General features: G+C 39.9%; 1 long non-coding RNA gene across 1 annotated transcript; it reads left to right on the forward strand.

The window, feature by feature from the left end:
- Window positions 1–22,990: 22,990 nt before the first annotated feature.
- On the forward strand, window positions 22,991–25,650 carry LOC131553733 (uncharacterized). The gene is made up of 5 exons (XR_009274247.1): window positions 22,991–23,132; window positions 23,712–23,785; window positions 24,278–24,424; window positions 25,121–25,213; window positions 25,331–25,650. It is a non-coding gene; the product is annotated as an uncharacterized LOC131553733 (long non-coding RNA).
- Window positions 25,651–26,792: the final 1,142 nt, after the last annotated feature.

Below are 26,792 nucleotides of genomic sequence, written 5' to 3' on the forward strand. Positions count from 1 at the left end.
TCATCTGTGTTCATCTAACAAAGATCTTCATAGCTAGCAAACCATAGCCTTTGCTTTCAACTGACTGTTGATCCAAAGCCACATCTTCAACACTCTTCTACAACTCTGAGTGAGAACCGCTTCAGACGACTCGGCGCGTGCGGCAGGGAACTGAACGAATCATTCAAACTGATTCGCGAACCGATTCACTGGTCTGCCAACTGGTTTGATCAAGCCTTCGAACAGAATTGACTCAAAAGAATGAATCATTCGCGAACGGGCATCGCTCATTGCCCAGAAAAAAAAGTAGACAGCGCGCTTGGAATGAATTGAAGGATTTTTAACTTGTACTGCATTAAGATAAAGTAACGAGAGGAGCGTCGCCCACAGTAACACAGTAAAAGTACAGTTTTTTCACTAAAAATGTACTTGAGTAAGAGTAAAAGTACCCATTTTTAAATATACTCTAAAAGTATTAGTTACCCAAAAAATTTACTCAAGTAGGCTAAATGTAACTCGTTACTACCCACCTCTGTTAATAATAGCCTTTTGAAATAGTTAACATGTAGCATCTGTTCCATCTTTACACATGCCGTGGTTAATCCAAGAACAATCCTGGTGTAATTGCATACCTCATGCCATTAGTATTTTTAGACCTGAACATTCCAATAACGGTTACATTTCTGCCACATGGGAACGATCCTGGCTGCTGCATCCTTGTAAAGGAGCAGCATTAGACTTTAATTAATGAGCTCACCGTTCCTTAGAATAGCACAAAGTCAAGCCGAGCCGAAGACCCTGACTGCATCTCCTGGCTTTGAACACCACTGAAGATGATCTGATCTCGCTTACTTAAAATAATAGGCTGTCAGCACAGACCATCTCTTACATATGTTAGGTGACCATGTATAAATACACATGAGTTAAAAACAAGTTGGTTATTAATGTATTCAAACTCAGGTTCTTGGAAATGCGGTAAAGGGAAAAAAAAGGTTACTTTTAAATATAAAAACGTATGTAGTGTATTAATACTATGTTTGGAACAGACATTAGTGGTGGTGATAATAATCAGCAACATAATAAGTGAGGGAAAATAAATGTCATCTAACAGAAAACGTCACTGAGCTGCCTTCAGTCGTGAAAGACAATGAGTGTGCACTAATCTGATTTTTGATAGGGATTTTGTTGATTTTGTTAAAGGGATAGTTTTCACAAAAATTTATATTCTGTCATCATTTACTCAAAGTCATTCCAAACTTGTTTGACTTCAATACTTCTGCAGAACACACACACAAAAATCGATTAAAATGTTTAATCTAATTACATGATGTTTCAATTAATTAATATAATTAATCTCAAAATAAATTTGACTGAAAATACCCACAAAAGATTATTACTTAGATTAAGCTACTTTTGTGTTAAATGAGAAAGACATTACAAATTTTAGCTTTAGAAAGAAATATTTTATTTGATTCAACATAAAATGTATTACACATAAACATTTAGGCTACAACAGCCTAATGTAAACTATGGAACATAAAAGAAGATAATTTGAGAAACATCTTTTTTTGTTCATAAGGTGAAAGTCATTGGTAATCAAAACAGCTTTGTTACCAACAGTCTTCTTCTTTCATGTTTCACAAAAGAAAGGTTTGAAACGACATGAGAGTGAGTAAAGTAAATTATATTATATTATATTATATTACATATAATTTGGTAGAAAACAAAGTGTTCCACGTGCAAAGATGAGTAGTGGTGATATTTATTTTGTACAACATTTGCAACTGCTTTTTATCACTTAATTAGAAGCACCACAAATTAAACTGTGTCATGTTATAGGAACTACTGAACAGACATTTAGAAGTTGATTTTAAAATTCAAAGTATTTAAAATTAATATAAAGCTATGTAAACATTTGCATTTTTACAACACTAAAAATGCAAAGTATTTAAAATAAAAATAAAGCTATGTAAACTGCATTTTTACAACACTAAGTGTGTCCCATCAGGTAATAAAAATGTATACGCACACTTGTGGTCTTACATTTACATTTACATTTAGTCATTTTGCAGACGCTTTTATCCAAAGCGACTTACAATTTGGGGAACACATGAAGCGATTCATCTTGAAGAGGCAATTCGACAAAGGAAGTGCTTGTAACACCAAGTCTCAGGCATTGTTTAAATAAGTACAAGCTAGCAAGGGAAGGAATAAGTAAGGAGAAAGATTTTTTTTTTTTTTTTTATGTGTAGGTTGAAGTCAAGTAGTGTCGAAAGAGATGAGTTTTCAGCTGTTGCTTGAAGATTGACAGGGATCCAGTACTCCGAATATGGGTGGGAAGATCATTCCACCAGCCAGGAATGGTGAACGAGAATGTTCTGGAGAGTGATTTTGAGCCTCTTTGTGATGGTACCATGAGGCGTCGCTCACTAGCAGATCTCAGATTTCTGGAGGGGATGTAGATTCTTAATAGTGAGTGCATGTAGGCAGGTGCTGAGCCTGTGGTTGTTCTATGAGCAAGCATCAGTGTCTTGAACTTGATGCGAGCTGCGATTGGTAGCCAATGCAATGAGATAAAGAGAGGTGTAACATGGGCTCTTTTGGGTTCCTTCAAGACCAGTCGTGCCGCCGCATTCTGAATCATTTGTAGAGGTTTGACTGTGTTTGATGGAAGTCCAGCCAGAAGAGCATTGCAGTAGTCCAGCCTAGAAATGACAAGGGCCTGGACAAGAAGTTGTGCAGCATGCTCCGTCAGAAAGGGCCTGATCTTTCTGATGTTGTGTAGTGCAAACCTGCAAGATCGAGCAGTCTTTGCAATGTGGTCTTTGAAGGTCAGCTGGTCATCAAAGATTACACCAAGATTTCTGACCGAAGTTGATGGGGTAATTGTTGATGAACCTAACTGGATCGTGATGTCATGCTGTAGAGTTGGAGCGGCAGGAAAGACAAGAAGCTCAGTCTTTGCCAGGTTGAGCTGGAGGTGATGTTCTTTCATCCATGCCGAGATGTCTGCCAGGCAACCTGAGATCCTTGCAGCTACCGTTGGATCATCTGGTTGAAAAGAGAGATAGAGCTGTGTGTCATCAGCATAGCAGTGGTAGGAGAATCCATGTGCCTGTATGATGGGACCCAGTGATGTAGTGTATGTGGAGAAGAGGAGGGGTCCAAGAACCGATCCCTGAGGAACCCCAGTGACCAGTGTATGTGCTTTGGATACCTCCTCCCAGGCCACCCTGAAAGACCTACCAGTGAGATAGGATTCAAACCAGCGGTGGAATTCCAGCGATGCCCAGTGATGAGAGAGTGGAGAGGAGTATCTGATGATTGACAGTGTCAAAGCGGCAGATAGATCCAGCAGAATGAGGACTGATGATTTGGAATGGGCTTTTGCAATTCGTAGGGCTTCAGTGACCGAGAGAAGTGCAGTCTCAGTTGAATGGCCACTCCTGAAACCTGACTGTTTAGCGTCCAGTTTGTTGTTCTGTGAAAGAAACAATGAGACCTGGTTGAAGACAACACGTTCAAGTGTTTTCGCTATGAATGGAAGGAGAGAGACAGGTCTATAGTTTTCTATAAGAGAAGTGTTTAATGTAGGTTTTTTGAGCAGTGGGGTTACCCGAGCCTGCTTGAACGCAGTGGGGAAGATGCCTGTGAGGAGGGATGTGTTGATGATGTGTGTGAGTGTCGGTAAGAGCGTGGGAGAGATTGCTTGCAGAAGGTGCGAGGGATTGGGTCAAGAGGACATGTTGTAGGATGGTTGGAGAGGAGAAGTTTGGATACTTCAGCCTCCGTCAGGGGACAGAAGGAGAAAATGGGAGGTTTAGCAGTGGAAGTGGTTGGTTGGGGGTCCTGTGTGCGTGGAGGTGAGAACTGATCACTGATCGATCTAGTTTTGTCTGTAAAAAGTAGCAAAGTCATCAGCTGTAATAGAAGTGGTGGGAGGTGGTGGAGGGGACAGAGGAGAGAATTAAATGTTCTGAAGAGATTACGCATGTCTGGAGCGCTGTTGATCTTGTTGTGGAAATGTGAGGATTTGGCAGTGTGGACATCAGCAGAGAAAGATGAGAGCAGAGACTGATACCTACTCAGGTCCGACGGGTTGTTTGATTTGTGCCATTTTCTCTCTGCCGCTCTGAGTTTAGTCCGATGTTCACGAAGAACATCAGATAACCAGGGGTTAGAAGGGGCAGTCCGTGCTGACCTAGAGGAGAGAGGACAAATGTCGTCTAGACAAGAAGTTAAGGTAGAGCATAAAGTTTCAGTAGCTGCGTTTACATCCAGAGATGAGAAATGGGTAGGTGAGGGAAGAGAGGAGGATACCACAGAGGAAAGATGGGAAGGAGAAAGGGAGCGCAGGTTTCGTCTAAAAGTAACCGGTAGGGGGGTTGGTGGCACACGGGTAGCAAAATGTAGTGTAAATGTAATGAAGAAATGGTCCGAGATATGTAGCGGTTGTACCAGAATGTTATCTGCAGTACAATTGCGTGTGTAAATTAAATCAAGTTGGTTGCCTGATTTGTCTTCACCCTCAATTGAACACTTAGGCCAAATACAGGAAATATGTCATAAGTAGTCAAGTGCAAATACCACAAGTGTGGGTATTTGGACAAGGCAAATGACTCTCTTTATTAATGGGCCTTTGAATCATTGGTTCACATGATTCATTCAAAACGCAGATTCATTCAGAAACTAAACACTGCTGTGTTGCTCGGAGACGCTTAAAGGTAATATGTTCTCAGCAAAATTGAGCAAAAACAAATAATATTGTGTTTAAAATATAACACAATATCAATTTCTTATTTACTGAACTGTTGTATAAAATCACATTTAAACTCGTGATATTTGGGACAAAATCAGCACTCGTGTAATATTGTTTCCCTGTATCATATTTGTCAGCAGTCAGCTATATAAAATGTAAGATGACCTATGGGTCTGGGGGCGGGGCCAGTGCGTAAACTGCATTAAAATATTTTAAATATAGTATTTTACATATATAATTAGTTTTTGTTTTTTTGTGTGTGTTCTGCATAAGTATTGAAGTCAAACAAGTTTGGAATAACTTGGAATGAAACTGAAATAAAAAATATATAGACACATTAGACACACACACACACACACACAGTATATATATATATATATATATATATATATATATATATATATGTAACCTATAACAAATACAGCTCTGCTCAAATCATTAGCTCACTGTCTATGCAACCGTTTTACATTCGGGGACAAGCTCAAATGTCAACGAAAGCCTTCAAAAACCTTACAGGCCTATTACGCAATATGATACAAAAAGCATTTATGAATAGTTAATGACTGACTAAAAATAATCACCTAAAGTCTTTTACTGAATGGGGAGCCACCCACTGAATTCTTCCTATGCAATAGGGATATGTAGACGATTCAGGGTCTCTGAAGACCATCCATCTGATCCATAGCACTGGAGCACTTCTGCGCCACCACATTTTAATTTTAATTCTAATCTTCTCTGTTCCACAGGGAGCATAACATGTAATTAAACTTTATGGAATTGCCCTGCAGCTCATGCAAAATCTCATACAAAAGCCCCCTCAAAGACCGGCACAATCAAAAACACCCACCAGCAAAGTCCTACAGCCTATATACATATCGCATACTGTACCTCTGCCACACAATTGTACTTTTATAACACAAAATCTCTATGAAAAAATAAAAGAACATAAACAATAAAAAGAATAAAATGATTTTATTTGATATCACCTAAGGTTGGCTAGGAGCATAATTGTAGGTACAATCACAGTTGCCACGGAAACTGGTTCTTAGAGCATTAACAAAGTTTTACAATATACAAAATCAGCAAAAGTGGGGAAGAATATTATTGCTGCCACCAAAGGCTTTTACAAATGTTCTTGTTAAATTTTTATTAATCAAGCAAAATCATTTTCTTATTTTACTTTACTACAATGTAAACACAGCAGTGCAGTTTAATCTGTGCACTGTACCAAAAAATGTGATGTCCAGAAATGTTTTGATTTCTCACAATTGTCCCCAGTAACAAATCTATGTTTAGACTTTTTGAATTTCATTGTTCACCAACTCTTGTAATCGGCAAAAATCTAACATAGTCTTATATCTTTATAAATAAAATCTTTTAACAGTAACAGCATGATTCATTTATACTGCAGTATAAACCCTTGACAAATCACCAGAGTTTTCCAGTATGAAATAGTGTAATTCACATTTCTTAAAAAGACTTCTTTTCTTTTTTTCCACACAGTGCCTGAGAAAAAGTGTACTCAATGAACTGCCCTCACGAAAAGCACTAGTCACAATGGCACAGCACCACAAGAGCACAGTGACTTTTGCAAGAACATGCAAGCCATTCAACATCACCAATACAGGTGGCAAAGAATAAACCCTGAATCTCTCTTTCAGGTTGACCATTTCAAACCATCTCCACATGTTGCCTCTTCACAGCGGGTTCAAGCCAACAGACATCCGTCAATACTCTCCTGTGCATTCTGGAGCAGAGGCAGTCCTTTGAGACCATTCCTCTGTCTATCCTTCCTCCTGACCTATTTTTCCTTGATTGATTTTCTTTATTCCTTCCTTCCTGTTGTTTTGCTTTTGGGTGAGTCTCAATCACTTTTCAATCGTATTTTATGATTTTGGAGGGGACGGCAGCCATTTGACAAAATATTTGTTTTGGGTTGATTTGTCACCTTGGATATGTGTAAGCAAGTTGAGAGATAAATTACACAGGATTGTGAAATAATTCAATCTTGACCAGTGTTGCTGGTAAATGTTATGAAAGAAAGGCTGTAACTACAGACCTATTTGTGATTTAGGGGAACATTTTTTTTTTGCAATTAAAAATTTGTTTAAAAGTAAATTATACAATTTATCTTAAATTCAAATAAAATATTTTGGTTCATGTCCATGTTATTTATCAACTAACAAAACAACAGGATCAGGAAAATTTCTGAAGGATCATGTGACACTGAAAACGTGAGTAATTGCTTCTAAAAATTCAGCTTTGCCATCACAAGAATAAATAAACATTTTAAATATATTAAAATACAAAACAGATGTTTTAAATTTCAATAATTTTATCACAATACTAGTGTTTTTACTGTATAAGGTAGTGTATAACTTTATAATGTAATAGTTCAAAATGTATATGCACATACAGTATCTCACAAAAGTGAGTACACCCCTCACATTTCAGCAAAAATTTTAGTATATCTTCTCAAGGGACAATACTACACAAATGAAACTTGGATATATTTTAGAGTAGTCAATGTGCAGCTTGTACAGAAGTACAAATTTACTGTCCTCTAAGTATAACTCAACATATAGCCATTGTTACGTGTGCTTGCTAAATAAAGCGCGCGACGAAGGAATGTCCACAAAACCAGAGTCTTTTAATAAAAATCCAAACAAGAAACAGAGAATATCCAGGAACGAGAGGTAGCAAACACATAGGTTAAATAATAGTAGCCAAAGAATGAGGGGAGAACACAGGCTTTAAATACTCAACGTAATCGAGGGGAAACAGAAACAGGTGTGAAGCTAATAAACCAATCAGGGGAACTAAGAAACTAGGTCAAACTAACATTTCGCCCCCTCCCGCAACGGCGCCGACAAAAGCAGTCCAACAGAGGAGGGAGGGTGGGGGTTCTGGAGGTGGGCGTGGAGCAGGAGAAGGGCAGGCAATGGGGAAGGGACAAAGTTTATAGGGCCAGGGTGGAGTCGATGGAGGAAGGAGCCAGGGAGGAGCCCGGAGCCCGGAGCCCGGAGCCCGGAGCAGGAGGAGCCAGGTGGCAATCCAGAGGCCAGCCAGGATGGCGGCGCACGGTGTAGTTGACGGCAGGAGGAGCCATGGTGGAGAAGGGGCCGACGACCCCAGGGGGCCGACTGACGGAGACTGATCTGCTGGAGGTGCAGACCCAGGTGTAACGGAGCAGACGGAGAGCCGGGGCGAAACTGAGGATCCGGAGGGCCAAGGCGGAGCTGAACGCTCGGGCGACTGAGGCAGAGGCGGGATCCAGAAGTCCGAGGTGGAGCCGGTGCGACTGAGGATGAAGGTGGAGCTGGAGGGAAGGAGGAGCCTGACAGAGCCAGAAGGATGGCGTGACGAGGTAAAGCCAGAGGAGTGGAGTCCCGAGGCGGCGGATGGTCGACGACTGACCAAGTCGGAGCCGGAGGGACGAGGGAACCCGGTGGAGCCAGTGGGATGACGGGCAACGGTGGAGACGAGGGAGCTAGGAACCGAGGCGGAGTCGATGGGTTGGAGAACCGAAGTGTAGTCCAAGGCTCGGAGGCTGGAAGTGGAGACAGGGGATCCGCATGTCTGGGCGGAGCTGGAGCCTGGAAGTCCCGAGGCGGCGGAACAGAGCGCATGGCAGGCGCTGACTGAGGGTGAGCTGAGGGACTGACAGGCATCAGCGGAGATGGAGGCGAGGAACTAGCTGGTTTGAGAGGAGGCGGGAGAGGGAGGCTGGGAGGGAACACAGGAGGACTTGAGCTGGACGGAACCGGCGGAGACGCAGGAGATTCAGGGCTGGACGGAACCAGCGGAAACGCAGGAGATTCAGGAGCACAGGTTAGTACTTCTCCAAACCAGTCTATCAGGTCCATCTAGAAGATGTCCATTAGTTCCTCTTTATAACTCCCAGAAACCAGATGCAGCTGACCCTTAGTCATAGGAGTGTGGGCGGGGCTTCCCTCCAAGCCCTCGTACACCACCAAAACTCCCTCGAAGACGGACGATGTTGCCGGCTCACGCACTTGGTCAGAGGATGGTTGCGGCTCAGTCGCAGCGGGCTCAGGCTCTCTGTCTGCAGTGGGCTCAGGCAGTATCTCCGTATAGCGGGGGGGATGGCTGGCTGGTCTCTGGTTCGGGAGTAGGGCTGGAGATATCCTTCTCTGAGGGGCTGATGGAGAAAAACAGTCCATTATTCTCCAGCACCCACTCCACACAAGCGGCGAAATCCTCTTTGGGACCGTTCGCTGGCAGGCGTGCCTTACATTGCTCGCTCAAGCTGGAGATGTAGAAAACACAGAGCGAGCGGTCCGGGAAGTTGGTAAGGCACGCCAGATCGATAAAGTCCCTGGTATGGTCCTCCAGCGAATGGTCCATCTGCTCCAGGCACAGGAGTTGGACGGCTGACAAGGCCATTCCGGGAGAGGAGACAAAAAAAAAAAAAATAAACAGAAAGAAAAACGCAGCTTAAAAAATAATTCACTTTTTCGGTCTGCTATTCTGTTACGTGTGCTTGCTAAATAAAGCGCACGACGAAGGAATGTTCACAAAACCAGAGTCTTTTAATAAAAATCCAAACAAGAAACAGAGAATATCCAGGAACGAGAGGTAACAAACACATAGGTTAAATAATAGCAGACAAAGAATGAGGGGAGAACACAGGCTTTAAATACTCAACATAATCAAGGGGAAACAGAAACAGGTGTGAAGCTAATAAACCAATCAGGGGAACTAAGAAACTAGGTCAAACTAACAATTATTGTCCAAATAACTGGCAACAAAAATGAGTACACCCTAAGTGAACCAGCAGTGTAGCTACGGGTGGGCCTGGGCCCACCACTTTTATCTGTGGCCCACCCAGTGAGATGTTGGTAATTTTCCAAATGGATGTAATTTATTAAATGATAATAATAAATGTCTTATTTTACTGTAACTTTATATATTTATTAAAAATATTAAAACGCTTGTTTTCATGGTCAATTACAGGTCGTTTCTTAGTTTTCCCTCTTCGTGCTTGTCAAAATGATGATTCGTCCATTTCTGTTAGTCCCACCCACAATGTTATGTTTACGACGTAAGGATATAATAGTAAAATGCGCGCGTTTGTGAAGTTAAATTTTAAAATAGCCTAGTTAAGCAAACTTTTTAAAGTTCTTTAAAAAGTAAAACTCTATCCGGACGTCTACAAATGTAACCCGACAGACCACCTGAGGGTGCTGGATTTATCGATTGGAAACTTCAGAACCAAGCGTGTTTGAAGCATCATATTAGCATAGGTACAGTATTTGATCCGCTAAACAGATGCGTCCTTTGTGGAAAGAAACACATAAACGTTGTGCTAGATCCTAGTCGCCACAACAAACCGCATAATTTGCAGCTGCTCACATTTCTGAGGTCCTCGATGTGCGTGAACTGACAGAGACGCTTGATTATGAAATCATCAGCAAAGCCCCGTTGTTTCAGAGGTAGATAGTTAGCTAATGCTTTAACTAAGATTAGCAATACATTTGTTACAGTGTTTATTCATCTTTGTTAACATTAGCTCAGGCAAATGTTAACAGATAACTTTTAATTTTAATAATGTCCTATTAGTAAATTTTGAAATGAATATTAACATAACAAATTACTAATGTTAATGCATGCTTTATAAGTACTGCGTAATGAACCTTGGTGCTGTATTTTTTGTTGGCAATTTGACATGCAGTTTTCATATGCTACACACTTGGCTCACCCAGTTTTATGTAGGCCCACCCACTTAAACATTTCTGGCTACGCTAGTGAAGTGAACATGTCAAAACTGTGTCCAGAGTGTCAATATTTTGTAGGGGCACCATTGTTATCTAGCACTGCCTTAATCCTCCTGGGCATGGAATTCACCAGAGCTGTACAGGTTGTAGCTGGCATCCTCTTCCACTCCTCCATAATGGCATCACGGAGCTGCTGGATGTTAGACACATGGTGCTTCCCCACCTTCCGCTTGAGGATGCCCCACATGTGCTTAATAGGGTTCAGGTCTGGAGACATACTTGGCCACTCCATCACCTTCACCTTCAGCTTCATCCACCCGTCTTGGAAAACCTCTGTATTACCCTGGCCACTGTACTGTAACTAAGTTCCAGGGTGTTACCGAACTTCTTATAGCCCTCCTTAGTTACTGTTGCTGCCTCAGACAAACAAAGGGAGTTGCTCACTGTCTTACAATGACAGCTACAGTGTGAAAACCTTGTCCCATAATGTTTTTGCACAATTTTGGACACAGAAGCAGGAGAGGCCTCATATTACGGTCGGTCATCACAATTGCGGATGACAACATGCAGGATCAACACTGTTCATGTATTGCAGGGTACGATTAAATTAATGTACATTTAACCAGTTTAATATGGAGAGGCACTGAAATGTAGACCTTTGTTTATGTGTTTTTGACCTACACTGTACAAGACACGAGAACAGTCCGCTAGGTTTGTACATCAGCATGGACTCACTAACTTTAACGTTAGCTAGTTTTAGCCAGAGATACCTTGCTAAAGCACAAGATAACATTAACGTTCTGCTTGAGCAGATGAAAATTGTAACTTAATGAGTGTATGTCAACCAGAAAATGAATGTTTTTGTCTTCATTTGTATTGGGGTGAATACTTAGGGACATTTTGCTCTGTTTTGTTTGGATTCAGGAAATGTAATCAAATAAATGATATTGCCCATCCTCTCAGGATACCTGGAATCAGTGTTACAAGTACCCCAGGCACATCGTTTTTCCATTTGTGAAGCATGAACCCCATAAAACCGATGCAAGCTTCAGATCTTCCAATGTTTCTCTATGGCGCTGAAACCTAAAGATGTCCGAGTTCCGCTCCCTGTGCAACTGATACTCGACTGCCATTGGCTAGTGTGCGTTCGAGGGGAGGGGCTTACCCCATGAGAGTTCTTTGCCATGAGGTGCCATGTGGTCAGTATGAGAAAATTGCACTCAAAGCACCAAATTTTAACTGCTCTAAAACAAGATACACAAATTTGTATAGTCCTGTCAAACAGGCAAAAACACGAACATGAAGAATAGGACATGTGGCTTTGCATGGTTAAACGACGTATAGCTATTTTCACGTAGGGTGTACTCACTTTTGTTGCCAGCTTTTTTGACAATAATGGCTGTATGTTGAGTTATTTTTAGAGGACAGTAAATCTTTACTGCTATACAAGTTGCACATTGACTACTCTAAAATATATCCAAGTTTCATTTCTATAGTATTGTCCCTAACTAAAATACTTTGAAATTAAACTAAAATGATTGTGATTCTAAAAAATATTGCTGCTGTTTAATCTCCGTGAATTTCTACAGCATGGCTACGCAGTTGTGCTGTGAGACTGAAGACGTTTTTTTGAATAACTTTTTCCCACATTTTGCAAACGCAGTCCATCTGTGTCCCTCACTCTCCCTTTGCCACCCATGCTTGTTTTGCCAGAACTCCTCATACTCTCATATCCTTGTACACACATACACACACATACATCCGCCCACACTCTCTTGGACAGACTCACTTTCACAACAATTCCTATTTGTGCCGGTCTCAAAGGTAAACATGGCAAAGTTTTCAAATATTCACTTGTGATGACCTTGTGTGACCCCACTGACAAAATCATCTGCTCAAAACAATATAGAAATCATAAAAACTGCATGACAGATGATTAGCATGCAGAAAATATAGAGATCTATATGAGTGAATATGTGGGGAGCACACATGAAAAGCACAGAGAGTCAAAACACAATATCCTGAACATTTCCAAAAAACACTGAATTCTGGAGTAACTTCTTAAAGCAATTTCTATATCTTTAGTCAGTGATCCAATGCTGTGTTAAATAATAAAAATGATAAATAAATAAAAAGGAACCAAAATAGGAACTAATAGGTTAGACTTATTCAAAATCAATCAAAAGTAAATAATTAATAAAAGTAAACTAAGAAAAAGTATTTGCAGGTAAAATATGTGTTCAGAAAATGTGAATGTGTTATACTTAAACAGCATCTTTTGTTGATATTGGTACACCTGTTTCAATCAAATTTCTATTGGCAGAAAAATCTGATGTTTATTTTTTTCATTATAACGTAATCCTTTTTTATTTTCTTAACAACAACTGCTTTTATTTAATTTAATTTCTTTGCGCTTAAAGCATTGCATTCCTGTGCCAAGATTCTCTAACTGCTGGCAAACAATGTTGCCAATAAATGAAAACATGAGACATTATCAACAACAAAGCTTACATTATATGCACAGAAATGCACTGTTTTTCTTCCCTTTAAATGCAAGTTTGAGTAGATGTTTTTAAACAAAGTACCCTGTTGTTGCTGTTGACACAGTGTATCCTCTCAATGGACAGCTGATCCATTAAAAAGGATTTCGCTATTGTAAAAACTGGCATGACAGTGAACATCAGGGTGCCATTGCCAAGCTGCACTTCTTGAATCAGAGGCCAAGACAAACAGAATACACAAACTTGCTCTGAATGAATAGTTCACCCATGAGTGTGCCTGCCCTGCATGTGCGCACCTGAACGCTTGCTTCCTCATATGTGAAAGAATGATGAAGTCTTTGTGTCTTAGGTGACCCAACATCAATATTTTGAATGTTGTGCAGTTGTTTGTGTAGAAATAGTTATGCATCCAGAAAAATCTTAGGATAATGAATCTATTTTTAAGTCTGAAGTCACATTTTAGCGGTGCTTCAGAAGCAAGGATCACTATTTCTGATCACTATTTTTTCTTCTTAATAATTTGGTTTAGAAACCATTTACACTCTGAAATTGCTAGTAAATTTGACAAATAATTGCAAAGAAACAACAAGTAACACATCTTAAAATAGAAAGACAGAACTAACATTTTCTTGTAAAACTTAAAAAAAATAATTTTTACAGTGTACAGTACTTACAAAATGTACGCTATTTCTGTTATTGACATAAAAGCATAGTTTGTTTGTTTGGTTGGTTTTTGCCTTGGACTAGGAAAACACTCTAGCAACCTCCTTAGGAACTACATAGCTAAGTATATAAAAATATTGTGATGGGTTCTTTTCAAACTATTTCAAACTATAACATTCCTTCACTTTTCATAGTTTGAGAAAACAGAAAAATCTAGTTGATGCTTATTATTCCCCTTTAGAATGTAAGGATAAGTAGGGAAGCGGGAAGCAAACAATGCAGTCTAAAGTTGTCTAAGTATTCTGCAAATGAGGCTCTATGATATTATGTTTGTTTCTGGAATAAAAATAAATAAATACAAAGTGTCAAATACCTGGATTCACCTCTTGACTAGTGATCCATCTCATTCATGGAAACCTGTGGGAAATTTCAATTTGCTGTCATCTCTCACAAAGCTGTGAACGCAATGCTAATTTTGAAGATTACATTCTGTTTACTTATTCTTTTATCTGTTTTCCAAAAGACAACAAACCGCAAGGTGCAAGTGTCTTACCCTCCCACTCATCCTGGAGATGCTCTCAGCGTTTCTCTCCAAATCTGAATATCAGAGCCCACACAATGTCTAGCACAAGCAAGCTGACAATATGAATAAAAGTCAAAGGCTAAAGTGACCCAAAATAATGTAAAAAGACAAAGACAATCAGAGAAAATTCTAAATTACATAGAATAATTAGGAATCATTTGAAAAATGGAGAAATACGCAATAGCACGATAACAGAAATTGCAGTGGTGCTAGTAGCTGTAGTAGTACTGCTGTTGTTTTTATCATTATTCTAAATCCAACACCCACCTTGCACACACAAACAGACTAAATCTCAATCTGACAACACGTGAGACTTCTTTTTCTCCCTAAGGCTGTTGGATTGTGGTCTCATAACGCCTGAACCAAAACATGATCTGAATTCTGGCTGGTAAAATGTGTGATTGAATAAAATGTCCTGACACTAGTCTCTCTGACTGTCAGACTGGATTCTCCCTTCCTATGAAGTGTGGTTTATAGCCTCAAGCCAAAAGTAGGTGATTATTCTAGCCAGAGAGGAGCAAAACCCAAAGGCTTCCGATGTCATAGAAAGTTCAGACATTTGGCAATGAAGTCTGTGAATTTTAATTGCTAAAGAGGAAGAGTTCTGCCCTTGTCGACAGGAAAATGGGATAGAGTGTGCAACATTCAAGACAGGTGTAAATGAATAGAAATATTTAAAATACCAAATAATACAAATATTTTAATAATAGTAGTAGCAATACCTTTTAATATATAACACAGTAAATGTTAGCTGTTTAATATACACTGTAAAAAGTGATAAGTTGACTTAACTTAAAAAAAATGTAGGAAACCCGTTGCCTTAAAATTATTAAGTAAATAATATATATATATATATATATATATATATATATATATTTTTTAAATTAAGTGAACTTGACAATTCATAACTTATTTTTTTATTATAATTTACTTACAAATTAAGGCAACAGGTTTCCTCAATTTTTTTAAGTTAAGTCAACTTATCACTTTTTACAGTGTAGTATATATTTTCAAACATTTACCCAAAATACTGAACGATAGAATTATGATATCTTCAAAATCCATTGATCTAAGGAATGTCTAAGCCATTTCTAGAGACCACAATATAAAAAAAGACTTATTTGAGGTTTATTAGGCCCTTTCGCACCACAGGAACCTTTTCATTGTACCCGAACTAATTGTGAAACTACCCACTTTTTGGCGTGTTCACACCGCGGGAACTAGGAACTGTTTTAGTTCCCGGAACTCCGTTTGGAGGAACTAATTAGCTCCTACTTCAGAGTAGGGTCTAAAACAGTTCTATAGGAACTTACACGTAAGTGTAAGCTGATTGGCTAAACACGTACGAAAACGGCCTCACCCGCCACGATTTAAAACGCCATGTAAACACATACTGTGTAAACATCGCATCAACTTATATTTCGCAAGAATGGAGAACAGCGATAGATGGACGGACGCTTCAGTGCAGGCACTTTTGAACATTTTGAACTCCTTTCCGATCTTTAAGTCGCTTGACCTATAAGTTACATCGACATTCCATGTCCATTATTGTGAACCGCGCAAGACACAACAAAAACACAGCTCCGATCACAGCGTCCTCCATCCTCCTGTTGTTAACGTTGTTCTTCTTTGTTTACGTTGTTGAACGCCGCGCACAAATGACGTCGCTGTCGACCGGCTTACGTCACTTCTTAGTACCCACTGTCGGTGCGAATGCAACCCTTTAAATGGTACTAGGAAACAGTTCGCGCAAAATCATCCCAGTACTTTAGTACTGTACTTTTAGTTCTGGAACTAAAGCAGTGCGAAAGGGGCTATTGTTGCTTACAACTACAACTAAAACTAAAACTATTTATCAGTTTTAGGTAACTGAAATGAAGCTGAAATAAAATAAAATATAGATATTAGAACTTAAAAAAATAGAATTAGAAAATAAAAATTAGAAATGTTTCCTTGTCAACATCCTGAAAGAATTTAAATTAAAGATATTAAATGTTTAAAAATACATAGAAATGTTTTAAAATATGTATTTATATATAAAAAACTAATAAAAATGACAAAAGCACATAACAAAATTACTAAAACATAAAATAAACTGAAAATATAAATATAATGCTTATTCAAAATATTAATAAAAACTATAATAGTATGTAAATAATTCTAAAAAATAAAAAAAAAACACTGGTGGGCTCTTTAACCCATCAGAACATCCTAGCAAACCACCTGTCAACAGTTTTGCAACTGCATTTACTGTGGAACAACAAAATGCTTTTAAAAACCATGAAGCACTTTTTTTTTTTTTATTGATCCACCTCTGATCTCAGTTCTTTTGTCTGTCTGATGATGTGCTTAAAAGCTCTATCCATCACATATTGCCATTACAGTCCACAGCTGCCCAGACATCTACCTGTTAGATAACAGCCCAGGTAGAGTGAGACAAGCAATACGGACGAAGGACCAAGATGCTCCATTTGTGGCCTTATCAAAGATCAGCAAAGTTTAAAAGGTTGTTTATGCTATATTCTCATCCTCTCTGGTTCTGACACTTGGCATTTCACTGATCTTCCACTCTAATTAAAAGAAGAAGAGAGGGAGAAGGAAAGAAAAAAAGTGTGAGGGTGAAAAAAAAACAAGAGAAACAGTTGCCAAGGAATCCATCAGTCTATGAAAGCCTGCAGTCATAGGAATGAGCATTCCCTCCCAGACTCTAGAAACGTAATTAGGAACTCTAGATACACCGCATCACCAAGTAATTAAATGTTTTTCAATTCTGTCTTTGGGGCATCAACAAGTGAGGAGGTAAACATTGTGCCATGTGCTTCAGAATTTGCTTTTACCACTGGCAAGGGTGAATGAAACAAACTACACCTAAATATAGTGACATGTGGCAACTTGACTGTTGAGGTTTAACATAATACCCAAGAAACACAAAGCTCTTTTCCTTAAAGGGAGAGGTTAATTCTCTCATCATTTACTCGGCCTTGTGTCGTTCCAAACCACTATGCATTTCATTTTTCAAAAGATAAGAATGTGACTTCCATTGTATTTTTTGTCAATGGGAACCAAAACTCTTTGGTTACCAACATTCTACAAAATAACTTATTTTATATTCCGCTGAAGATAGAAAGTCATACAGGTTTGGGACAACATGAGGATGAATAAATGATGACAGAATTGTCATTTTAGAGTGGACTATATTACTGTATGACCTGACTTTCTTTTGTCTGGGGAATATAAAAGGGTATTTTGAAAAATGGTTTTAAAGGTGATGATAGGACCATTCTCTGTGTGTGGGCTTTGAATTCAGACAGAAATGTGCAAGTGAAATTTGGCTGTATAGGAGAACTACCTCTCACCCGCATAAACTTCTTTGCATGTCCAGACATTCCCGGTGGTCCCGTTCCTCCATATTACTGAGTGGTATGTGCACCAGATTGGGCAGCTGCTGATCTTAGATTGCCAGATGCCAGCTGGTGCTCCTTCTCCCATTTGAATGTATACATCCTTTCTCTGTGGACCCTTCGCCTGGCCCGTTCACCCTCCCGGTTCACTATGCTCTGGGTGTACACAACACTGACCATCTGTGGACGGCTCCATCTCAAGCTGCTCTTGGAATGACATGATCTGAATTCATTACTGGATGTCCAATACTGGGAATTAAAAAGAGTTAAATGGATAGTTCATCCAAAAATAAAAATTTTGTCATCATTTACTCACGCATGTTGTTCAAACTTGTTTGATTTGTTAATGAACCTTTTTAAACATATACTGTGATATGCTATATAGAGCAGTTTTACACAAAGGCATCCATCACACTGTCAAAAGCGCTACATGCTGATCTAAATCAATGCTTTTACTTGCTGTTCCACAGGCCTTTTGTTGCGAGACATTTTCAGAGGTATGCATTTCAAAAGACAGCATTAATGTAGCTGTTCAAGCACATATAAATAGAAATGACCTTTTGAATTAAAGTAAATACCTGCAGTGCTGCCACCGGAAATAAATTACAACAGGTACTAAAGAATCAAGTGCTAAAGAAGCTTGCCAAGCTGGGATTTTAAGATTATGGGCATAATAAAATGTGCCTAGATAAAGTCTAAAATGGCCATAAAAGGTTTTGGACACACAACAAAAATGTCTTGAAATCCTCTGGTAAAAACACACACGGGATGCAAGGCTTTTTAAGATTTTGCTAACGAAATGGCAGACCTAGTCCTCCAGGTAGACCAGCACCAAAGTACAAACCAGTACAGACCAAGATTCTGAAAAGTGACAGTACAGGTACTGGTCATATAATTAGAATATCATCAAAAAGTTGATTTATTTCACTAATTCCATTCAAAAAGTGAAACTTGTATATTATATTCATTCATTACACACAGACTGATATATTTCAAATGTTTATTTCTTTTAATTTTGATGATTAGAGCTTACAGCTCATGAAACTCAAAAATCAGTATCTCAAAATATTAGAATATTTACATTTGAGTTTGAATAAATGACCATCCTTACGGTATAAATTCTGGGTATCTCTTGTTCTTTGAAACCACAATAATGGGGAAGACTGCTGACTTGGCAATGATCCAGAAGACGAACATTGACACCCTCCACAAAGAGGGTAAGTCACAGAAGGTCATTACTGAAAGGTGTGGCTGTTTACAGAGTGCTGTATCAAAGCATATTAAATGCAAAGTTGACTGGAAGGAAGAATTTGGGTAGGAAAAGGTGCACAAGCAACAGGGATGACCGCAAGCTTGAGAATACAGTCAAGCAAAGCTGATTCAAACACTTGTGAGAGCTTCACAAGGAGAGAACTGAAGCTGGAGTCAGTGCATCAAGAGTCACCACGTTCAGACGTCTTCAGGAAAAGGGCTACCAAGCCACTTCTGAACCAGAGACAACGTCAGAAGCGTCTTACCTGGGCTGTGGAGAAAAAAAACTGGACTGTTGCTCAGTGGTCCAAAGTCCTCTTTTCAGATGAAAGTAAATTTTACATTTCATTTGGAAATCAAGGTCCCAGAGTCTGAAGGAAGAGTGGAGAGGCACAGAATCCATGTTGCTTGAAGTCCAGTGTGAAGTTTCCACAGTCAGTGATGATTTGGGCTGCCGTGTCATCTGCTGGTGTTGGTCCACTGTGTTTTCTGATGTCCACAGTCAACGCAGCCATCTACCAGGAGATTTTAGAGCACTTCATGCTTTCTTCTGTTGACAAGCTTTATGGAGATGCTGATTTCATTTTCCAGCAGGACTTGGCACCTGCCCACACTGCCAAAGGTACCAAAAGCTGGTTCAATGACCATAGTGTTACTGTGCTTGACTGGCCAGCAAACTCGCCTGACCTGAACCCCATAGAGAATCTATGGAGTATTGTCAAGAGGAAGATGAGAGACACCAGACCCAACAATGCAGATGAGCTGAAGGCCACTATCAGAGCAACCTGGGCTCTCATAACAGCTGAGCAGTGCCACAGACTGATCGACTCCATGCCACGCCGCATTGCTGCAGTAATTCAGGCAAAAGGAGCCCCAACTAAGTATTGAGTGCTGTACATGCTCATACTTTTCATTTTCATACTTTTCAGTTGGCCAAGATTTCTAAAAATCCTTTCTTTGTATTGGTCTTAAGTAATATTCTAATATTTTGAGATACTGATTTTTGACTTTCATGAGCTGTAAGCTCTAATCATCAAAATTAAAAGAAATAAACATTTGAAATATATCAGTCTGTGTGTAATGAATGAATATAATATACAAGTTTCACTTTTTGAATGGAATTAATGAAATTAATCAACTTTTTGATGATATTCTAATTATATGACCAGCACCTGTAGCTCTGAGATCCCTTTTGCATAATTAGATATTATGTAGCCTATCTAATGCAATGACATTCAGATGTTTTTAAGTGATTTAAGTGTTCAAAAGTGTGCAGATACGGCCAATGCATTCCACATGGATTCTTGGAACTACAGTTATATGGCCTTGACTGGTCAATAGAATAAGTGCTTTTCCTTCCCTGAATCTATCTAAATTTAAACATGGACATCTTATGCCATTTTATGTCTGAAAATGCCTTTATATGCTGTTCTATCTCAAGGCTCTTGAAACTGGAGCAAATGTTCCAGCTGCAACAACATGAATCTCTTCCGACACTCAATGATTCTCAGCTGAAAACACACAGATCACTGAGTGAATTTCCAAGAATCTTGCCTCAAGGTGAGTGACTTCTTTGTTTTGTCTGTCTGCAGGCTAAGAATGAGATATTCCAGTCACACTTCTCCATGCAGTCGTGTGACTAGAAGCTGAAGAATCTCAAGAATGTTGTGTGCAGTGACAAAGATTTTGACTGATTTATCATTTGGACCGAAATGAAAACGAGGATGTGTGAAACTCTCATGCAAATCCACTCGTGTATCTGGTTCTGATGTTTCTTTGAGCGGTTCTTTAAACCCAGTCCAACTAGAGGAAATAAATAAAACAGAGGGATATGCAGAAAAACAGAGGCCGTAGGACAGATGGGCCTAGTATGTAATACATGAGAATGTTTAGGCGATAGAAATCAGCCAATCATGGCACATAATGGCATGAAAACATTTATGTTTACAGTCATACCATTGTCATACCAAAATTCGGTAGTTTTTACAAAATAATTTTGGCAGCTGTGGTTGCCAAAATAAATTTGTATAAAATACAGAAAAACTGTGAACATATTTACAGAACAAACTGTAAAATTTACAGTATAAAACTGTAATTTGCGAACAAAGAAATTTGAATGTAAACCAGTAAATGCAACACACTGATATTAAAAAAATTTTTTTGTCCATTTAACATACTGACAACCACCATAACAATGCAGGTGGTAAAAGAGAAAGCCACATTAAGAATCAAAGCTCCTCACAAGTAGCTTCACCACAAGCAGAAGTATGTATATATTGTGACGAGTCGGCTGCCTCCCCCTTTTTATCATCACCCTTATTCGCCGCCCTTCACCAGGCTCCCGACGGGAGTGGGTGTGCGAGAGAGGAGGGGCGCTGAATTCGCTAGGGCTGGCGGCGTGTGATGAGGCGCACCTGAACTGAATGGAGCCTCATTACCGCCGCTGTTTAAATGCCGAGCGCGCCTCTCCTCGGAAGACCGGTCTCGTCCCCGTGCATGCACACTGGTGTCCTCGTGGGTCCAGGAAGGGAGCGTGGAGGGACTTTAGTGCCGCCAGAGACGTGAGCTGCCGGACCCGCGGTCCGGACGAAACCGCACCCGTGTAAGGGCCGTCGGGCCAGGATGCCGGGCCGAATAAGTCCCGCCGAATGGCGTGGACCAACAGGAAGAGCCGCAGCTATGATGAAGCCGCCGCCCCTCGCGCCCCGGACCCGAGTGGGAGCGCCTGCGTCCGCCGGACTCCGCCCCTTACCTGGACCCTTCCTTCCAGAACACTGCCCCTCCTTCACAAACCCCGCAGCACGACGAGGACACCAGACCCCCTTGTTTGTTTTGGACACTTTATTCCCTTTGGACACTATTTCTGTTTAATAAAAGCCTCTCCGAGGCCTGACGCCACACCCCCCAGCAAACACGTTAATGTGGGGCCCACATGGGTTTCACATGGGCTACAGGGGTACAGAGTGGGCATGGGCTCAAAATGGGCATCTTATCTGGGGCCCACTGGGGTGGCCCAGCTAGGACCCACATGGGTGAACCCAGGTGGGCATCTTATCTGGGGCCCACTTGGGTGACCCAGCTAGGACCCACACGGGTGAAACCAGGTGGGCATCTTATCTGGGGCCCACTTGGGTGACCCAGCTAGGACCCACAGGTGAAACCAGGTGGGCATCTTATCTGGGGCCCACTTGGGTGACCCAGCTAGGACCCACACGGGTGAAACCAGGTGGGCATCTTATCTGGGGCCCACTTGGGTGACCCAGCTAGGACCCACACGGGTGAAACCAGGTGGGCATCTTATCTGGGGCCCACTTGGGTGACCCAGCTAGGACCCACATGGGTGAAACCAGGTGGGCATCTTATCTGGGGCCCACTTGGGTGACCCAGCTAGGACCCACATGGGTGAACAGGTGAGCATCTTATCTGGGGCCCACATGGGTGAACCCAGGTGGGCATCTTATCTGGGGCCCACTTGGGTGACCCAGCTAGGACCCACATTGGTGAAACCAGGTGGGCATCTTATCTGGGGCCCACTTGGGTGACCCAGCTAAGACCCACATGGGTGAACAGGTGGGCATCTTATCTGGGGCCCACTTGGGTGACCCAGCTAAGACCCACATGGGTGAACAGGTGGGCATCTTATCTGGGGCCCACTTGGGTGAACCCAGGTGGGCTCCCCATGTGGTTCCCAGTTGGGTAATTAATGGGAAATGTGTGCATGGGCTCAAAATGGGCTACACATGGGACCCTATTTGTTTTATCAAATATACAAGTTCAAACATAATTATTCCCATGGGGTGATTACATGTGTATATATATATGCACATATGTGTCTTTAAAATGATTTTTGTTGTTGTTTTGACACTTGGATTACTTTTATCAAAATCAAAAAAATTCCCCTCCTTTTTTTTTATTACAGTCTATGATTCCAACACTCATTCTACCCAATTTTCCGCTGACATTTAGCCAAAAAAAATGCAGCCACTTTAATTGTGCTGACAACTCGAGATCTCCCAAGTTCCATCGAGATCCCATTCCCCACGACATCAAACTACCGCGAGATGCAGCCCTGCCTCGATCTGCATGCAGTGTGGATCCCGCGAGATTTCATTCAGCAATTCCCATCCCCCACGCAGCACGCGCTGCATCGCGCCGACGCCATTAACGTTACTGACTGCTTTGCTGTGCTTAACTGACGTCTCTGACTGCTTTGCTGTAATTTTAGGGAGAACATCGTTTGCCGTCAGTGTAACCAAGGTAAGAATTACAATTTCAAAACTGAAAATGTAGAGCATGTAATTACATTGTTTACAAACCATGATGTTAACCGAAACATAGTTTGGCTTTTGTCACGTTAGAATTTAGACTTCATACTCAGATCGCGCCATATTTTCCTCTTATTTCTGGCGCCAATGTCCAACGTTAAACGATAATGCTGTATTGGTGTTCCCTACGCCCTCTAAAACAAAACAAAAAAACCACTAAAAAAGCTCAAACTGCAAAGTTTGGCAGCGGGCTGTGTGCTCACGATACAGGAAGATTACAACCACGATGTGAAATGGCTTATAGCAGAGAAGCTAACATTAGTGTAAATAAGGTACGTTAGCCTGGGACAGATCTCCATTTGAACCGTAAACAAGGCTGTTGTACTTTTAACAATACATAAAATACAATAATAGTACAACTAATATTTATCATGCAAACAGGAGTTTCTGCCTTATATAAATCTGCAACAGTTTGCATTCGGGTGTTGTTACAAATTGTTATGACTATACAAATGTTTTTGCCTAAATTAGAATTTAAATTTTTTTTAAGTAATAAGCATTTTTCTTACAGAAAGTAATCGGACGGTCTTGGATGTTGATGCAGTGGAGCAGAAATTGGCAGACCCCACCTTCCAGAAACAAGTGGTATGTTCTAACTCTAACATAACCATTTAGCAGGTTCACAGGGCTGAACGTTAACGTTTTTGCACCTAAATTACAGTACTGTGCAGAAGTCTTAGGCCACCATTTTGTTTCTTTCATTTTTTTAATACTGCCTATAAATTATCTGTATTTTCTTGTTGTATTCTAATAAAAAAACTCGGCGATAATCATTATACCATTTCCAAAACAACAAATGTAATGGTGGCCTAACACATTTTCACAGTACTGTAGCTGTTTTGCTATAGAGAGTGTTTTTGTAGCACAGGCAACACAATTGTAGTACAAGTATAAAACATCTGTTACAGAGGTAACTGCATAGGAATTATGGAAGTGTTCCATAGGAATTGAGAGTAATAGACTTGTATGGACTTGATACACACAGTAGATCTGGGGGGAAATGTAATTGCAATTATTCAGGGTTAATTTTTTGTGTTGTCTCCCAATAATAATAATAATAATCTTGTTTTCCATTAGGTTACTGTGGTGGCAGTACTGTGGATGAAGCCACGAGAAGAATGAGGGCCTTCCTTTTGGACCACCCCTTATCAAGAGAGTTCAATTGTGTTAGCCGGCATGGAAAGTGAGAGTTTCAGGGGCTCAGACTGCTTGAGGTTGTATAAGGTATGTTTACTTGCTGTTGGATTATTAATGTTCATGTGCAAACAGAGGTTGTTTGGTAGAGTTGAGTTTGTTCTTCATAAATCAGTGGAATCAAATCAGTTTGATTGAATGCAAATAATTGTCCATATTTGGACAAGCAATACCCCAAATTATGAGAATATGAACCAGGTGTACTGCTTATTTTAGTGATAAGTAACTGTTCATTTGTGGTGAAGCAATCACAAAAATAGTTTATAATAAATAACATTCAAACTTTATTAAAGACAAGTACACTAATACAAGTGAAGTGATAATAAAATAAGAACAAATGAAGACATCAGATGCAAAAACCGTCTGAAATTTTCAGGCTCTTATGTTTATGTTCAGTTATTTCACTGTAATGGCAATGAATTGAATGATGACCTATATTTATTTGCCTGATAAAAATTATATTTTTTTTTAAAGTGAATTTCAGATGGACATATTTTGGCATTTGTGATTAAACAATGAGACAAATAAAAAAATTTGTGTGAACTATGCCTTTAAATGTTGCCCTGTGCCCTCGTTTACACAGAAATCATTTATGATAGAATATTATATCCGATACCATTATTGTACATCCTGAAAAAATGTAAAATTGGAGATGACTGCTTATTTATTGCAAGGGCTTAAATATGGAATTTAATCTAACTTTAATGCTTTTGATGTGCTTTACAGGAAGCTTAAAAAAAATCTCTTAACCAAATTACCAGAAAAGAGGCAGAAAAGTCAGCGTCAAAGTGGCTAGTCACATAGTAGAGAGCAAGATAGGTAAGTCTTAAGATATTCGTGATTATTAAATGGAAATACAATCTTTAAAAAGACAAGAATCGTCTGTTTTAACTGAAAAAGTGGCACAGTAGTTCATTAATTGTTGTCTTTTCAAAGGGTCATTGGGAGAGCGAGGACAGAGGTGTGAGGAGCTGCACGGTTGGTTTGTTTGTTTGTGAAATGTATTTTAGAGTTTTCAGATATGCGTATACAAACGATACAAGTTATTCCAAATAATGTTTGGCAGGAGCTTCACTTTAACTTTTTTTTAAGATGCTTATGTTTTATAAAGTTGTAAATACACAAGATATAATGGTCATGTTCAAATTATTCCAACGAAACCTCGTTTAAAGCATGCAGAATACAAGTTATGAAGATTTTTTAATTTTTTTTTTTACAAGAAATAAAGTTTTTCAGGAGCTTAAAATTAACTTTTTTTTTTTATACTTGTTTTATAAAGTTGTAAATGTACAAGTTATAATAGTAATGTTTAAATTATTCCAAATAAACTTTGCTTAAAAGCATGAACTACTGGTTTCTGTTTATTGAATACCTTTAGCATTTTAGTGGATTTAATGTATTGTTTGTATTTATGGGTGTACTGTAAAATAAGGTAACCCAAACAGACAAATGTTAGCCCATGTGTATACTTGTTGTGGCCCATAAGAGACCTACATAAGACCTAGCTGGGTCCCATCTCTAACCCATGTAGGCAGACTCGTGTAGGCACCGAATGGGAGCTACCTGGTTAACCCGTATGGGCCCTATATGGAGCCCATCAAGGGCCTGTCATCAGCCCATCTGGGCTAACCCATGTTGGGCCACCATGGAAACTGAGGACAAAATTAGCTGGGTCCCAGTTGGGTAGCCCAGATGGGCCCCAGATATCGGCCCAGTTGCAACCCCTATGGGCCCCACATGGATGTGTTGGCTGGGCCACTGTGTCTGTCGTTGCTCCTCCGCCACAATATATGTGTGTGTGTATATATATATATATATATATATATATATATATATATATATATATATATATATATATATATATATATATATAATGTAGCAACCTGGTCTCATAAAATACATACCTCTGCGCACTTTTTGTGCGACACCGTTTTACGTACCTTGCTGCACGTTTCGCCGCAGTTTGAAATGGAAATGTCCACTGAGTGGCGCTAAAACACAGGTTCAATATGTAAACCCTGGCACGTTTTTATTACGTAGATATTGGTACATATTGCTGTTTTTTTTTTTTTTTATTAAGTTGCTTCAGATACATTGCGGCGGTTCAGCATTCAAATATCCGGGGACTGTCGCTAAAGGTTAATGCTCTATCGTGTTGGAAATATGCCCTACACCAAATCCAGCCCTAAACCTACCCGATAGTGTAAACAAATGCAAAACTGATATAAAAACCTACTAGCTGATGCAACTGTGCCATTTGAACTTCCTTTTAGCAGATTATAACTGCTTTGTCAAACCGTAGTTATACGGAACCGGTGCTTCTCGTTTCCTAAGTCCGTCTCCGTACTCCGTGAACCACCGATCAAACTTATCGTCTTTGAAAACCCATAGATATGAA

The sequence above is a fragment of the Onychostoma macrolepis genome, chromosome 14, assembly GCF_012432095.1.
Source record: "Onychostoma macrolepis isolate SWU-2019 chromosome 14, ASM1243209v1, whole genome shotgun sequence".
NCBI lineage: Eukaryota > Metazoa > Chordata > Actinopteri > Cypriniformes > Cyprinidae > Onychostoma > Onychostoma macrolepis.